Source organism: Ranitomeya variabilis, chromosome 1 (genome assembly GCF_051348905.1).
Source record: "Ranitomeya variabilis isolate aRanVar5 chromosome 1, aRanVar5.hap1, whole genome shotgun sequence".
Lineage (NCBI taxonomy): Eukaryota > Metazoa > Chordata > Amphibia > Anura > Dendrobatidae > Ranitomeya > Ranitomeya variabilis.
The window spans coordinates 550,446,347-550,464,396 of NC_135232.1; the positions used below are offsets into that span (position 1 = coordinate 550,446,347).

The 18,050-nt window shown below is 45.7% G+C and overlaps 1 long non-coding RNA gene across 1 annotated transcript; it reads right to left on the reverse strand.

Annotated features, from left to right (window-relative positions):
- Window positions 1-1,414: 1,414 nt before the first annotated feature.
- LOC143802951 (uncharacterized) lies at window positions 1,415-2,682 on the reverse strand. The gene is made up of 3 exons (XR_013220946.1): window positions 2,512-2,682; window positions 2,303-2,413; window positions 1,415-2,119 (listed from the first exon to the last, which is right to left on the reverse strand). It is a non-coding gene; the product is annotated as an uncharacterized LOC143802951 (long non-coding RNA).
- Between the last annotated feature and the right edge of the window lie 15,368 nt (window positions 2,683-18,050).

The window sequence follows — 18,050 nt, forward strand, 5'->3', positions numbered from 1 at the left end:
CAGAATTAGATGGGCCTGCTAGAATGCATGAGAATGGGTGTTGCAGGCGTGTATCCATCGCAATACTCGGCTAATAGCCAAAAGGCAGGGTGGTGAAATCGTCAATTAGTCGCCGCTTTGTGTAAACGCACTTTTGTGTTTTGCGTAATGGCCTTGTTTCAATCTCCCAGTATTTTTTATTTCTCACAATGGACGGCTGCTGTACGACAATACGTTTCTGAGTTTCTGTGTCAGAATTGCGCGGGTAGTCCAGAACTAGATTTTAGACTGTTGAAATTAATAGATTGAGAGTTACCGACATTTAGTGTTATCCCCTTAACTTTTAAGACAGTTTTACCGGTGTTGAGTTTGTATCCGTAAGTTTTGGGGGCCCGCGGATACAAATTCTGTAATGTGTGTACCAACGGATATTTCACTGGTCAGTTCCCCCAAGGTAATTGCCTAAAGGCGGCTGCCACTCACCATCTCTCTGTACAAGAATAACAATCTGTGTCGTGATAAAGGCACCTCTCCTGCAGCCGGTCCAGCAGCGAATAGAGCTCTAGCCGGGCATACGTGGTTGTAAAACACGCTATAAAAATGTTTGTGTTTTTGTTGTGTTAAAATCATACAGCCACTGCCTCTTTTGTTTAATGATCTGACTGTTCTCTATAGATTTCAAGCGCCTTTTTTTACACCACCGCGATTTTTAATGATGGTGACGACTAGCTTTAACGAATTCGATGCTAGACATTTAACGTTACTTTGAAGTGTGCGGGCAACAGCATTTAAAAAAGATTCAGAATTAAAATCTTCCTGGGTTTGTTTTGTAGCGAAAATAGGGTCTAAAGTATTGCCACATTCAAGCCTTAACTGTACAAAGTCACCAGGTTCAATGTCCCTGTTGATTCTATCCAGTAATGACTGAATGCTGTCATGAACAATATTCACGGCCCCAACAAATGATTGTACACGCTCCAAATTTGCAAATCTAAAATGATCTGTATGTATATGCGTGTTAAAATTGCGGCGCGGCCTTTGATGATGATAAAAATGCTGTAAAACGTCTGAACAATCTACGGCCATTTCTTTATCATAAACACCATTACCTACAGAGGCTGCATCATGCGCATTTTCAGTATGTGTTTCAAGATGCCCACTGCTCTGAGCATCTGGATCAGTACTGCTGTTGACACCTCCAGGGTTGCCTTGGATGTGTAAAACTGTAGTTGAATCATGTAACAGCCTCTGGGAATATTGTGTAGTTATTGCGCCGCAAACCGTCTTTCGCCCGCTTCTAGCTGCTTGCGATCTTCTGGAACTAGCCAACATCTGTAGAGCCTTCTTAATGACTCTTGCTCTATAAGATCTTTGCAGCATTATTTTAGTTAATTTTTTCAACCCATAGCCAACCAAGCTGTCAGGTGGATTTAGATTTATTTAAATTCACAGGGGGTGTATGTACACATGCATGATTTAGTTTAAAATCATAGTTCAGCGATAATGCCAGGTGTTGGATATGCATTTATCAGGCTTTCATACGTATCACAGAAAGATTTTAGTTTGATCTGTGCGAGCTTGGTATGGACGTACTGAGCAGACATAGCAATAAACATTTTGACATGTTCATCATCCCACACAGGACTCCCTGTGTAAGATGAATGTTCAGCAACTTTCTGTTTTTTACTTACACGCTGTTGTGATACTGTTCGTTTCTTTAGAGGTAATACAATGCCGAAATCGCTAGAAGATCCTGCAAGAGCAGTATCTACAGATTGTACAGTTTGACACACCCGTATATTGAACGGTTCTATGGCTGATTGCTTATCCTCGGCGAGCTGCTCAATTTCTCTGTTTTCAGGAGTAACTTGTGGAATGCTGATTGTGCTATTGGCTTCCTGAGTTATGCTGGGACTATCGTTCTGCAATGCAAATCTCTCTTGAAACGTTCTTATATTTTTGATGTGAAATCTTGGGGCTTGGATTCCCGGAGTGTTGATGCCACGTAGCTTTCCTCATGATCCACAACACAGATGGGCGAAAGGAGTTGTTCTCATAGCCGCATTAGCTCTTTGGGGGTGATTCTGTGCAGATGCATAATTACACCGATGCAAAACTCGTGGTTGAAGATCCGACGTATCTAAAAGAAAAGATACAAGTGTCAGTTATCCGCGAAACCGGTGTAATATTGGAAAAGCTACACACCCGCAGTTATCCATGATCCTGTGTAATATTTGAAAAGTTAACTGTGACAGTTATCCATGAAATCATTGTAACAATGTCTGTATAAATCCAGTATAGAGCAGACCAGATATATACTTACAAGTATGAACCGGGAATTGCACCTCCGCAGCTCCTGGTTTAATGGACATCGCATTGTTCGAACTCGTTGAGACGGGAATATTCTCTTTTTCAATTTGAATTTTTCTGGCTACTAGTTTAGCAGATGTAAATAAAATATAACTATTAGGTAACACAGAATTGACTTCTACACAAAACTGAGAGTCGTATGTATTTCAAGTGAACCGTTACCTTTTCTATTCTTGAGACACCTGTTTAACGAATTTCCACGTCTTTTAGGAGCATCGGGTAGCGATGAAGTTACAGAGTTCTTGACATCTATGATCTCGATGTCTGAATCCAGATTTTCACATGGTTCGGGAGCATACCAGTTTTCCGACATAGAGACCGATGGATGCGTGTCATTATCTGTATGAGAAATTGCATTTAGTTCGTGTTTACATACAAAGGATTAAATCAGCTGATATAGTATAATATAGTTTTACTGTATAAACCATATTTGTGGTGTAAAATTAATATAGCAAGACTTATTCCGTATTACCTATGTTTTGCTTAGTATAAACATTTATGCAGTAGGCGTAAATTTAGTTGTTGTGGTGTATAATATAGTTTTACTGTATAAACCATATTTGTGGTGTAAAATTACTATAGCAAGACATACCGTATTACCTATGTTTTGCTTAACATAGGCGTATTTATGCAGTAGGCAGAGATTTACTGCGCGTACTATATAAAATGTGTTTGTGGTGTAGAATTAACATATATATATATATATATATATATATATATAATCTATGTTTCTTACATGTGATACTGTCGGGGTCGTAAATGACAATATACCCTCATTCACCAGTCATTCCAAATTAAACTATAAGCATGTGGTACCGGGTAAGAATGAGTCAGACAGGTAGCTGGTTCAATCTCAGTGCATGCTCATGTGACCATGTGTCAGCCACAGTCATACCAACTGAACTTTATTTTCAAATACACAGCACTATATTGTTCTAGGGAAAGGAATGCAATAGGCGGAGTTTAAGCAGCATACATCTAGTGCTCAGTCTCTCTCTCTCTGATTCGTCAGAACGTCTCCCGGTGGTTACTTCTTTCTTCACATTCCAGAGTTATCTTTTCAAGAGAAATAATTCTTAACTCTTTAGACACTGAACTAAAAAAAGAATGAACACTGGCAGCCATCTTTAAATACAATTACATTTGCAAGCAAGCAGTTAGGAAAAACTTATTGTTTCACAGTATAAGAGTATAAAAGTACAAAAAGAGTATAAAGATATATATTTTCACCTTGACAATCCCCCCTAAACACTAAGTTTTTCCCTTAAAGAAAGATCCTTCGAGACTGTCCATGTGATGGGGAAAGGGGAGGTTGATTTCTTCATCCAGACACCTCAGAAACTCTCCCCTAGCGAGAGGCCTCCAGGCAGCTGAACCCTTCACTAACCTCACATGGAGTTCTCCCACTGTCCCTAAACTAAATCTCTTAGCATCATCTGAGAATGGGGGGTTTTGTCTATTCTCTTGAGAGGAATATACTTCGGGATCTCCCCTGGATCAGTACCATCGTACTCTGGTGGATCTATTTCTTGATTGAGGAAGGTGCCAGTCGGAGTTGCTTTGGCAATAACCTTTTTGTACAAGGGAATAACACAACAGAGAATTATCGATCCAACTATAAGGAGGGCAATCAGTACCAAACAAACTTATTGAAGGAATCCCTTGATCCCACCTAACCAACTGGAGAAGAAAGATGTGTCTGCTCCAGCATACATGACACGTCGTCTTATTGTCCTAATTTGTTCAACTTCTTTAGAAACCTTCAGGTCTTTCGGATCTACATTTCGCCATTCAGATCTGTGTTATGACCCCAATGGCGAGGGTCTCAGAGGAACGTGGAAGTCTGCAGAATACAAAAATCCAGCTCATAGGGCAGTGGTAACTGGGTTGACCATATATCTACTCCTAACGCCAACACTAGAAGTAGCCGGGGATCATTCCTACGTTGATTCTAGATGACACGCGCCAGCCGGAGAATCTAGCTACCCCTAGTAGAGGAAAACAAAGACCTTTCTTGCCTCCAGAGAAGGGGACCCCAAAGCTGGATAGAAGCCCCCCACAAATAATGACGGTGAGGTAAGAGGAAATGACAAACACAGAAATGAACCAGGTTTAGCACAGAGAGGCCCGCTTACTGATAGCAGAATAAAGAAAGGTAACTTATATGGTCAACAAAAACCCTATCAAAATCCACACTGGAAATTCAAGAACCCCCGAACCGTCTAACGGTCCGGGGGGAGAACACCAGCCCCCTAGAGCTTTCAGCAAAGGTCAGGATATAGATTTGGAACAAGCTGGACAAAAATACAAAACCAAAACAAATAGCAAAAAGCAAAAGGCAGACTTAGCTGATATAACTGGAACCAGGATCAGTAGACAAGAGCACAGCAGACTAGCTCTGATAACTACGTTGCCAGGCATTGAACTGAAGGTCCAGGGAGCTTATATAGCAACACCCCTAACTAACGACCCAGGTGCGGATAAAAGGAATGACAGAAAAACCAGAGTCAAAAAACTAGTAACCACTAGAGGGAGCAAAAAGCAAATTCACAACAGTACCCCCCCCTTAGTGAGGGGTCACCGAACCCTCACCACGACCACCAGGGCGATCAGGACGAGCGGCATGAAAGGCACGAACTAAATCGGCCGCATGAACATCAGAGGCGACCACCCAGGAATTATCCTCCTGACCATAGCCCTTCCACTTGACCAGGTACTGAAGCCTCCGCCTGGAGAGGCGAGAATCCAAGATCTTCTCCACCACGTACTCCAACTCGCCCTCAACCAACACCGGAGCAGGAGGCTCAGCAGAAGGAACTACAGGCACAATGTACCGCCGCAACAAGGACCTATGAAATACATTGTGAATAGCAAACGACACAGGAAGATCCAGACGAAAAGATACAGGATTAAGGATTTCCAATATCTTGTAAGGCCCAATAAAACGAGGTTTAAATTTGGGAGAGGAGACCTTCATAGGAACAAAGCGGGAAGAAAGCCATACCAAATCCCCAACGCGTAGTCGGGGACCCACACCGCGGCGGCGGTTGGCAAAGCGCTGAGCCTTCTCCTGTGACAACTTCAAGTTGTCCACCACATGATTCCAGATCTGCTGCAACCTATCCACCACAGAATCCACCCCAGGACAGTCAGAAGGCTCCACATGACCCGAAGAAAAGCGAGGATGGAAACCAGAGTTGCAGAAAAAAGGCGAAACCAAGGTGGCGGAACTAGCCCGATTATTAAGGGCAAACTCAGCCAACGGCAAGAATGTCACCCAATCGTCCTGATCAGCAGAGACAAAACACCTCAAATAAGCCTCCAAAGTCTGATTGGTTCGCTCCGTCTGTCCATTAGTCTGAGGATGGAAAGCAGACGAAAACGACAAATCAATGCCCATCCTACTACAAAAGGATCGCCAGAACCTGGAAACGAACTGGGATCCTCTGTCTGACACAATATTCTCAGGGATGCCGTGCAAACGAACCACGTTCTGGAAAAACACAGGAACCAGATCGGAAGAGGAAGGCAGTTTAGGCAAAGGAACCAAATGGACCATCTTGGAGAAGCGATCACATATCACCCAGATAACGGACATGCCCTGAGATAGCGGAAGATCAGAAATGAAATCCATGGAGATATGTGTCCAAGGTCTCTTCGGGACAGGCAAGGGCAAGAGCAAACCGCTGGCACGAGAACAGCAAGGCTTAGCTCGAGCACAAGTCCCACAGGACTGCACAAATGACCGCACATCCCTTGACAAGGAAGGCCACCAAAAGGACCTGGCCACCAGATCTCTGGTGCCAAAGATTCCCGGGTGACCTGCCAACACCGAGGAATGAACCTCGGAAATGACTCTGCTGGTCCACTTATCCGGGACAAACAGTCTGTCAGGTGGACAAGACTCAGGCCTATCAGCCTGAAATCTCTGCAACACACGTCGCAGATCCGGAGAAATAGCTGACAAGATAACTCCATCTTTAAGAATACCAACAGGATCCGCGACTCCAGGAGCATCAGGCACAAAGCTCCTAGAAAGAGCATCGGCCTTCACATTCTTTGAACCTGGTAAATACGAGACAACAAAATCAAAGCGGGAGAAAAACAATGACCAGCGGGCCTGTCTCGGATTAAGGCGTTTAGCAGACTCGAGATACATCAGATTTTTGTGATCAGTCAAGACCACCACACGATGCTTAGCACCCTCGAGCCAATGACGCCACTCCTCAAATGCCCATTTCATGGCCAACAACTCCCGATTGCCCACATCATAATTTCGCTCGGCAGGCGAAAACTTCCTAGAGAAAAAGGCACAAGGTTTCATAACAGAGCAACCAGGGCCTCTCTGCGACAAAACGGCCCCTGCCCCAATCTCCGAAGCATCCACCTCAACCTGAAAGGGAAGTGAGACGTCAGGCTGGCACAAAACAGGCGCCGAAGTAAACCGGCGTTTCAACTCCTGGAAAGCCTCCACGGCAGCAGGAGCCCAGTTAGCTACATCGGAGCCCTTCTTGGTCATATCCGTCAAAGGTTTCACAATGCTAGAAAAATTAGCGATAAAACGACGGTAGAAGTTAGCGAAGCCCAAGAACTTCTGAAGACTCTTAACTGACGAGGGCTGAGTCCAATCAAGAATAGCTCGGACCTTGACTGGGTCCATCTCCACAGCAGAAGGAGAAAAAATGAACCCCAAAAAGGGAACCTTCTGTACACCAAAGAGACACTTTGAGCCCTTGACAAACAAAGAATTTTCACGCAAAATTTTAAAGACCAACCTGACCTGCTCCACATGCGAATCCCAATTATCAGAAAAAACCAAAATATCATCCAGATAAACAATCAAAAATTTATCCAGATACTTCCGGAAAATGTCATGCATAAAGGACTGAAAAACTGAAGGCGCATTGGAGAGCCCAAAAGGCATCACCAAGTACTCAAAATGACCTTCGGGCGTATTGAATGCGGTTTTCCATTCATCACCTTGCTTAATGCGCACAAGGTTGTACGCACCACGAAGGTCTATCTTGGTGAACCACTTGGCACCCTTAATCCGGGCAAACAAGTCAGACAACAGCGGTAAAGGATACTGAAATTTGACAGTGATCTTATTTAAAAGCCGATAATCAATACAAGGTCTCAAAGATCCGTCCTTTTTAGCCACAAAAAAGAATCCCGCACCAAGAGGGGAAGAAGACGGACGAATATGTCCTTTCTCCAGAGACTCCTTGATATATGAACGCATAGCGGTATGTTCAGGTACCGACAGATTAAACAGTCTTCCCTTAGGAAATTTACTGCCTGGGATCAAATCTATAGCACAGTCACAGTCCCTATGAGGAGGCAGTGCACTGGACTCAGACTCACTGAAGACATCCTGATAATCAGACAAATACTCCGGAACTTCCGAAGGCGTAGAAGAAGCAATAGACACAGGCAGGGAATCCCCATGAATACCACGACAGCCCCAACTTGAGACTGACATAGCCTTCCAGTCCAGGACTGGATTATGGGTCTGTAACCATGGCAGCCCTAAAACAACCAAATCATGCATTTTATGTAAAACCAGGAAACGTATCACCTCGCGGTGTTCAGGAGTCATGCACATTGTAACCTGTGTCCAATACTGCGGTTTATTTGCTGCCAATGGTGTAGCATCAATACCCCTAAGAGGAATAGGATTTTCTAATGGTTCAAGAGTAAAACCACAGCGCTTAGCAAATGAGAGATCCATGAGACTCAGGGCAGCACCTGAATCTACAAACGCCATGACAGGATAAGATGACAGTGAGCAAATCAAAGTTACAGACAGAATAAATTTAGGTTGCAAATTACTAACGGTGACAGGACTAACAACCTTAGCTATACGTTTAGAGCATGCTGAGATAACATGTGTAGAATCACCACAGTAGTAGCACAAGCCATTCCGGCGTCTATGAATTTTCCGCTCATTTCTAGTCAGGATTCTATCACATTGCATTAAATCAGGCGTCTGTTCAGACAACACCATGAGGGAATTTGCGGTTTTTCTATCACATTGCACCGAATTAGGTGTCTGTTCAGACAACACCATGAGGGAATTTGCGGTTTTGCGCTCCCGCAACCGCCGGTCAATTTGAATAGCCAGTGCCATAGTATCATTCAGACCTGTGGGAATGGGAAAACCCACCATAACATTCTTAATGGCTTCAGAAAGGCCATTTCTAAAATTAGCGGCCAGTGCACACTCGTTCCAATGTGTCAGCACGGACCATTTCCGAAATTTTTGGCAATACACTTCAGCCTCGTCCTGCCCCTGAGACATAGCCAGCAAGGCCTTTTCTGCCTGAATCTCAAGATTGGGTTCCTCATAAAGTAAACCGAGCGCCAGAAAAAACGCATCAAGATCAGCCAATGCCGGATCTCCTGGCGCCAGCGAAAAAGCCCAATCCTGAGGGTCGCCCCGTAAGAACGAAATAACAATTTTTACTTGCTGAGCAGAATCTCCAGATGAACAGGGTCTCAGGGACAAAAACAATTTACAATTATTCACGAAATTCCTAAACTTAAACCTGTCTCCGGAAAACAGTTCAGGAATCGGTATTTTAGGTTCTGACCTAGGATTTCTGATAACATAGTCTTGTATGCCCTGCACACGAGTAGCCAGCTGGTCCACACTTGTAATCAAGGTCTGGACATTCATGTCTGCAGCAAGCATAGCCACTCTGAGGTAAAGGGGAAAAAGAAAAAAAAAACTCAGAATCTTCTTTCTTATAATCCCTCTTCTGCAATGCATTAAACATTTAATACGGGCCTGGCAAACTGTTATGACCCCAATGGCGAGGGTCTCAGAGGAACGTGGAAGTCTGCAGAATACAAAAATCCAGCTCATAGGGCAGTGGTAACTGGGTTGACCATATATCTACTCCTAACGCCAACACTAGAAGTAGCCGGGGATCATTCCTACGTTGATTCTAGATGACACGCGCCAGCCGGAGAATCTAGCTACCCCTAGTAGAGGAAAACAAAGACCTTTCTTGCCTCCAGAGAAGGGGACCCCAAAGCTGGATAGAAGCCCCCCACAAATAATGACGGTGAGGTAAGAGGAAATGACAAACACAGAAATGAACCAGGTTTAGCACAGAGAGGCCCGCTTACTGATAGCAGAATAAAGAAAGGTAACTTATATGGTCAACAAAAACCCTATCAAAATCCACACTGGAAATTCAAGAACCCCCGAACCGTCTAACGGTCCGGGGGGAGAACACCAGCCCCCTAGAGCTTTCAGCAAAGGTCAGGATATAGATTTGGAACAAGCTGGACAAAAATACAAAACCAAAACAAATAGCAAAAAGCAAAAGGCAGACTTAGCTGATATAACTGGAACCAGGATCAGTAGACAAGAGCACAGCAGACTAGCTCTGATAACTACGTTGCCAGGCATTGAACTGAAGGTCCAGGGAGCTTATATAGCAACACCCCTAACTAACGACCCAGGTGCGGATAAAAGGAATGACAGAAAAACCAGAGTCAAAAAACTAGTAACCACTAGAGGGAGCAAAAAGCAAATTCACAACAGTACCCCCCCCTTAGTGAGGGGTCACCGAACCCTCACCACGACCACCAGGGCGATCAGGATGAGCGGCATGAAAGGCACGAACTAAATCGGCCGCATGAACATCAGAGGCGACCACCCAGGAATTATCCTCCTGACCATAGCCCTTCCACTTGACCAGGTACTGAAGCCTCCGCCTGGAGAGGCGAGAATCCAAGATCTTCTCCACCACGTACTCCAACTCGCCCTCAACCAACACCGGAGCAGGAGGCTCAGCAGAAGGAACTACAGGCACAATGTACCGCCGCAACAAGGACCTATGAAATACATTGTGAATAGCAAACGACACAGGAAGATCCAGACGAAAAGATACAGGATTAAGGATTTCCAATATCTTGTAAGGCCCAATAAAACGAGGTTTAAATTTGGGAGAGGAGACCTTCATAGGAACAAAGCGGGAAGAAAGCCATACCAAATCCCCAACGCGTAGTCGGGGACCCACACCGCGGCGGCGGTTGGCAAAGCGCTGAGCCTTCTCCTGTGACAACTTCAAGTTGTCCACCACATGATTCCAGATCTGCTGCAACCTATCCACCACAGAATCCACCCCAGGACAGTCAGAAGGCTCCACATGACCCGAAGAAAAGCGAGGATGGAAACCAGAGTTGCAGAAAAAAGGCGAAACCAAGGTGGCGGAACTAGCCCGATTATTAAGGGCAAACTCAGCCAACGGCAAGAATGTCACCCAATCGTCCTGATCAGCAGAGACAAAACACCTCAAATAAGCCTCCAAAGTCTGATTGGTTCGCTCCGTCTGTCCATTAGTCTGAGGATGGAAAGCAGACGAAAACGACAAATCAATGCCCATCCTACTACAAAAGGATCGCCAGAACCTGGAAACGAACTGGGATCCTCTGTCTGACACAATATTCTCAGGGATGCCGTGCAAACGAACCACGTTCTGGAAAAACACAGGAACCAGATCGGAAGAGGAAGGCAGTTTAGGCAAAGGAACCAAATGGACCATCTTGGAGAAGCGATCACATATCACCCAGATAACGGACATGCCCTGAGATAGCGGAAGATCAGAAATGAAATCCATGGAGATATGTGTCCAAGGTCTCTTCGGGACAGGCAAGGGCAAGAGCAAACCGCTGGCACGAGAACAGCAAGGCTTAGCTCGAGCACAAGTCCCACAGGACTGCACAAATGACCGCACATCCCTTGACAAGGAAGGCCACCAAAAGGACCTGGCCACCAGATCTCTGGTGCCAAAGATTCCCGGGTGACCTGCCAACACCGAGGAATGAACCTCGGAAATGACTCTGCTGGTCCACTTATCCGGGACAAACAGTCTGTCAGGTGGACAAGACTCAGGCCTATCAGCCTGAAATCTCTGCAACACACGTCGCAGATCCGGAGAAATAGCTGACAAGATAACTCCATCTTTAAGAATACCAACAGGATCCGCGACTCCAGGAGCATCAGGCACAAAGCTCCTAGAAAGAGCATCGGCCTTCACATTCTTTGAACCTGGTAAATACGAGACAACAAAATCAAAGCGGGAGAAAAACAATGACCAGCGGGCCTGTCTCGGATTAAGGCGTTTAGCAGACTCGAGATACATCAGATTTTTGTGATCAGTCAAGACCACCACACGATGCTTAGCACCCTCGAGCCAATGACGCCACTCCTCAAATGCCCATTTCATGGCCAACAACTCCCGATTGCCCACATCATAATTTCGCTCGGCAGGCGAAAACTTCCTAGAGAAAAAGGCACAAGGTTTCATAACAGAGCAACCAGGGCCTCTCTGCGACAAAACGGCCCCTGCCCCAATCTCCGAAGCATCCACCTCAACCTGAAAGGGAAGTGAGACGTCAGGCTGGCACAAAACAGGCGCCGAAGTAAACCGGCGTTTCAACTCCTGGAAAGCCTCCACGGCAGCAGGAGCCCAGTTAGCTACATCGGAGCCCTTCTTGGTCATATCCGTCAAAGGTTTCACAATGCTAGAAAAATTAGCGATAAAACGACGGTAGAAGTTAGCGAAGCCCAAGAACTTCTGAAGACTCTTAACTGACGAGGGCTGAGTCCAATCAAGAATAGCTCGGACCTTGACTGGGTCCATCTCCACAGCAGAAGGAGAAAAAATGAACCCCAAAAAGGGAACCTTCTGTACACCAAAGAGACACTTTGAGCCCTTGACAAACAAAGAATTTTCACGCAAAATTTTAAAGACCAACCTGACCTGCTCCACATGCGAATCCCAATTATCAGAAAAAACCAAAATATCATCCAGATAAACAATCAAAAATTTATCCAGATACTTCCGGAAAATGTCATGCATAAAGGACTGAAAAACTGAAGGCGCATTGGAGAGCCCAAAAGGCATCACCAAGTACTCAAAATGACCTTCGGGCGTATTGAATGCGGTTTTCCATTCATCACCTTGCTTAATGCGCACAAGGTTGTACGCACCACGAAGGTCTATCTTGGTGAACCACTTGGCACCCTTAATCCGGGCAAACAAGTCAGACAACAGCGGTAAAGGATACTGAAATTTGACAGTGATCTTATTTAAAAGCCGATAATCAATACAAGGTCTCAAAGATCCGTCCTTTTTAGCCACAAAAAAGAATCCCGCACCAAGAGGGGAAGAAGACGGACGAATATGTCCTTTCTCCAGAGACTCCTTGATATATGAACGCATAGCGGTATGTTCAGGTACCGACAGATTAAACAGTCTTCCCTTAGGAAATTTACTGCCTGGGATCAAATCTATAGCACAGTCACAGTCCCTATGAGGAGGCAGTGCACTGGACTCAGACTCACTGAAGACATCCTGATAATCAGACAAATACTCCGGAACTTCCGAAGGCGTAGAAGAAGCAATAGACACAGGCAGGGAATCCCCATGAATACCACGACAGCCCCAACTTGAGACTGACATAGCCTTCCAGTCCAGGACTGGATTATGGGTCTGTAACCATGGCAGCCCTAAAACAACCAAATCATGCATTTTATGTAAAACCAGGAAACGTATCACCTCGCGGTGTTCAGGAGTCATGCACATTGTAACCTGTGTCCAATACTGCGGTTTATTTGCTGCCAATGGTGTAGCATCAATACCCCTAAGAGGAATAGGATTTTCTAATGGTTCAAGAGTAAAACCACAGCGCTTAGCAAATGAGAGATCCATGAGACTCAGGGCAGCACCTGAATCTACAAACGCCATGACAGGATAAGATGACAGTGAGCAAATCAAAGTTACAGACAGAATAAATTTAGGTTGCAAATTACTAACGGTGACAGGACTAACAACCTTAGCTATACGTTTAGAGCATGCTGAGATAACATGTGTAGAATCACCACAGTAGTAGCACAAGCCATTCCGGCGTCTATGAATTTTCCGCTCATTTCTAGTCAGGATTCTATCACATTGCATTAAATCAGGCGTCTGTTCAGACAACACCATGAGGGAATTTGCGGTTTTTCTATCACATTGCACCGAATTAGGTGTCTGTTCAGACAACACCATGAGGGAATTTGCGGTTTTGCGCTCCCGCAACCGCCGGTCAATTTGAATAGCCAGTGCCATAGTATCATTCAGACCTGTGGGAATGGGAAAACCCACCATAACATTCTTAATGGCTTCAGAAAGGCCATTTCTAAAATTAGCGGCCAGTGCACACTCGTTCCAATGTGTCAGCACGGACCATTTCCGAAATTTTTGGCAATACACTTCAGCCTCGTCCTGCCCCTGAGACATAGCCAGCAAGGCCTTTTCTGCCTGAATCTCAAGATTGGGTTCCTCATAAAGTAAACCGAGCGCCAGAAAAAACGCATCAAGATCAGCCAATGCCGGATCTCCTGGCGCCAGCGAAAAAGCCCAATCCTGAGGGTCGCCCCGTAAGAACGAAATAACAATTTTTACTTGCTGAGCAGAATCTCCAGATGAACAGGGTCTCAGGGACAAAAACAATTTACAATTATTCACGAAATTCCTAAACTTAAACCTGTCTCCGGAAAACAGTTCAGGAATCGGTATTTTAGGTTCTGACCTAGGATTTCTGATAACATAGTCTTGTATGCCCTGCACACGAGTAGCCAGCTGGTCCACACTTGTAATCAAGGTCTGGACATTCATGTCTGCAGCAAGCATAGCCACTCTGAGGTAAAGGGGAAAAAGAAAAAAAAAACTCAGAATCTTCTTTCTTATAATCCCTCTTCTGCAATGCATTAAACATTTAATACGGGCCTGGCAAACTGTTATGACCCCAATGGCGAGGGTCTCAGAGGAACGTGGAAGTCTGCAGAATACAAAAATCCAGCTCATAGGGCAGTGGTAACTGGGTTGACCATATATCTACTCCTAACGCCAACACTAGAAGTAGCCGGGGATCATTCCTACGTTGATTCTAGATGACACGCGCCAGCCGGAGAATCTAGCTACCCCTAGTAGAGGAAAACAAAGACCTTTCTTGCCTCCAGAGAAGGGGACCCCAAAGCTGGATAGAAGCCCCCCACAAATAATGACGGTGAGGTAAGAGGAAATGACAAACACAGAAATGAACCAGGTTTAGCACAGAGAGGCCCGCTTACTGATAGCAGAATAAAGAAAGGTAACTTATATGGTCAACAAAAACCCTATCAAAATCCACACTGGAAATTCAAGAACCCCCGAACCGTCTAACGGTCCGGGGGGAGAACACCAGCCCCCTAGAGCTTTCAGCAAAGGTCAGGATATAGATTTGGAACAAGCTGGACAAAAATACAAAACCAAAACAAATAGCAAAAAGCAAAAGGCAGACTTAGCTGATATAACTGGAACCAGGATCAGTAGACAAGAGCACAGCAGACTAGCTCTGATAACTACGTTGCCAGGCATTGAACTGAAGGTCCAGGGAGCTTATATAGCAACACCCCTAACTAACGACCCAGGTGCGGATAAAAGGAATGACAGAAAAACCAGAGTCAAAAAACTAGTAACCACTAGAGGGAGCAAAAAGCAAATTCACAACAGATCTGGCTGTCTATATTTCGTCTCGTAAGTCTTTGGTCATACCGTCAATGAATGTATTTACCAATACTCTAACATCAAGTGGGTTTATGGGACTGTACTCCATGTCTTCCCATTTCAGCTGTAACCATCCAAAGTATAGCTCTACACTCTCTCCTTTGTCACATCTGTAGAAAATCTTAATTTGCGTCTTAGCACGTCACCTGTTTTTGTGCTCACTAACTACCTAGGCCTGCCTAGGTGCACTTAATACGTCCATCATATGGTCATTATTTGTCTGTAGAATGAGAAAGGTTGGTTCTCAGGGTCAGCCAATTGCTTTTGCGTAGCTAGCTAGTCAGAGGGCCTCCAGGGATAATACTCCTGTATCTGTCTTACCCTACCTGATGTGGTTGGTTCTCTGGTGGTGGGGAGTGACATGACATGCTGGTCTACAGCTCCTTCCCAAAAGGATTACTGTCAGCCTACTCCTAAAAGTTAATGTCCCCACTTGTTATGACCCCAATGGCGAGGGTCTCAGAGGAACGTGGAAGTCTGCAGAATACAAAAATCCAGCTCATAGGGCAGTGGTAACTGGGTTGACCATATATCTACTCCTAACGCCAACACTAGAAGTAGCCGGGGATCATTCCTACGTTGATTCTAGATGACACGCGCCAGCCGGAGAATCTAGCTACCCCTAGTAGAGGAAAACAAAGACCTTTCTTGCCTCCAGAGAAGGGGACCCCAAAGCTGGATAGAAGCCCCCCACAAATAATGACGGTGAGGTAAGAGGAAATGACAAACACAGAAATGAACCAGGTTTAGCACAGAGAGGCCCGCTTACTGATAGCAGAATAAAGAAAGGTAACTTATATGGTCAACAAAAACCCTATCAAAATCCACACTGGAAATTCAAGAACCCCCGAACCGTCTAACGGTCCGGGGGGAGAACACCAGCCCCCTAGAGCTTCCAGCAAAGGTCAGGATATAGATTTGGAACAAGCTGGACAAAAATACAAAACCAAAACAAATAGCAAAAAGCAAAAGGCAGACTTAGCTGATATAACTGGAACCAGGATCAGTAGACAAGAGCACAGCAGACTAGCTCTGATAACTACGTTGCCAGGCATTGAACTGAAGGTCCAGGGAGCTTATATAGCAACACCCCTAACTAACGACCCAGGTGCGGATAAAAGGAATGACAGAAAAACCAGAGTCAAAAAACTAGTAACCACTAGAGGGAGCAAAAAGCAAATTCACAACAGTACCCCCCCCTTAGTGAGGGGTCACCGAACCCTCACCACGACCACCAGGGCGATCAGGATGAGCGGCATGAAAGGCACGAACTAAATCGGCCGCATGAACATCAGAGGCGACCACCCAGGAATTATCCTCCTGACCATAGCCCTTCCACTTGACCAGGTACTGAAGCCTCCGCCTGGAGAGGCGAGAATCCAAGATCTTCTCCACCACGTACTCCAACTCGCCCTCAACCAACACCGGAGCAGGAGGCTCAGCAGAAGGAACTACAGGCACAATGTACCGCCGCAACAAGGACCTGTGAAATACATTGTGAATAGCAAACGACACAGGAAGATCCAGACGAAAAGATACAGGATTAAGGATTTCCAATATCTTGTAAGGCCCAATAAAACGAGGTTTAAATTTGGGAGAGGAGACCTTCATAGGAACAAAGCGGGAAGAAAGCCATACCAAATCCCCAACGCGTAGTCGGGGACCCACACCGCGGCGGCGGTTGGCAAAGCGCTGAGCCTTCTCCTGTGACAACTTCAAGTTGTCCACCACATGATTCCAGATCTGCTGCAACCTATCCACCACAGAATCCACCCCAGGACAGTCAGAAGGCTCCACATGACCCGAAGAAAAGCGAGGATGGAAACCAGAGTTGCAGAAAAAAGGCGAAACCAAGGTGGCGGAACTAGCCCGATTATTAAGGGCAAACTCAGCCAACGGCAAGAATGTCACCCAATCGTCCTGATCAGCAGAGACAAAACACCTCAAATAAGCCTCCAAAGTCTGATTGGTTCGCTCCGTCTGTCCATTAGTCTGAGGATGGAAAGCAGACGAAAACGACAAATCAATGCCCATCCTACTACAAAAGGATCGCCAGAACCTGGAAACGAACTGGGATCCTCTGTCTGACACAATATTCTCAGGGATGCCGTGCAAACGAACCACGTTCTGGAAAAACACAGGAACCAGATCGGAAGAGGAAGGCAGCTTAGGCAAAGGAACCAAATGGACCATCTTGGAGAAGCGATCACATATCACCCAGATAACGGACATGCCCTGAGATAGCGGAAGATCAGAAATGAAATCCATGGAGATATGTGTCCAAGGTCTCTTCGGGACAGGCAAGGGCAAGAGCAAACCGCTGGCACGAGAACAGCAAGGCTTAGCTCGAGCACAAGTCCCACAGGACTGCACAAATGACCGCACATCCCTTGACAAGGAAGGCCACCAAAAGGACCTGGCCACCAGATCTCTGGTGCCAAAAATTCCCGGGTGACCTGCCAACACCGAGGAATGAACCTCGGAAATGACTCTGCTGGTCCACTTATCCGGAACAAACAGTCTGTCAGGTGGACAAGACTCAGGCCTATCAGCCTGAAATCTCTGCAACACACGTCGCAGATCCGGAGAAATAGCTGACAAGATAACTCCATCTTTAAGAATACCAACAGGATCAGCGACTCCAGGAGCATCAGGCACAAAGCTCCTAGAAAGAGCATCGGCCTTCACATTCTTTGAACCTGGTAAATACGAGACAACAAAATCAAAGCGGGAGAAAAACAATGACCAGCGGGCCTGTCTCGGATTAAGGCGTTTAGCAGACTCGAGATACATCAGATTTTTGTGATCAGTCAAGACCACCACACGATGCTTAGCACCCTCGAGCCAATGACGCCACTCCTCAAATGCCCATTTCATGGCCAACAACTCCCGATTGCCCACATCATAATTTCGCTCGGCAGGCGAAAACTTCCTAGAGAAAAAGGCACAAGGTTTCATAACAGAGCAACCAGGGCCTCTCTGCGACAAAACGGCCCCTGCCCCAATCTCCGAAGCATCCACCTCAACCTGAAAGGGAAGTGAGACGTCAGGCTGGCACAAAACAGGCGCCGAAGTAAACCGGCGTTTCAACTC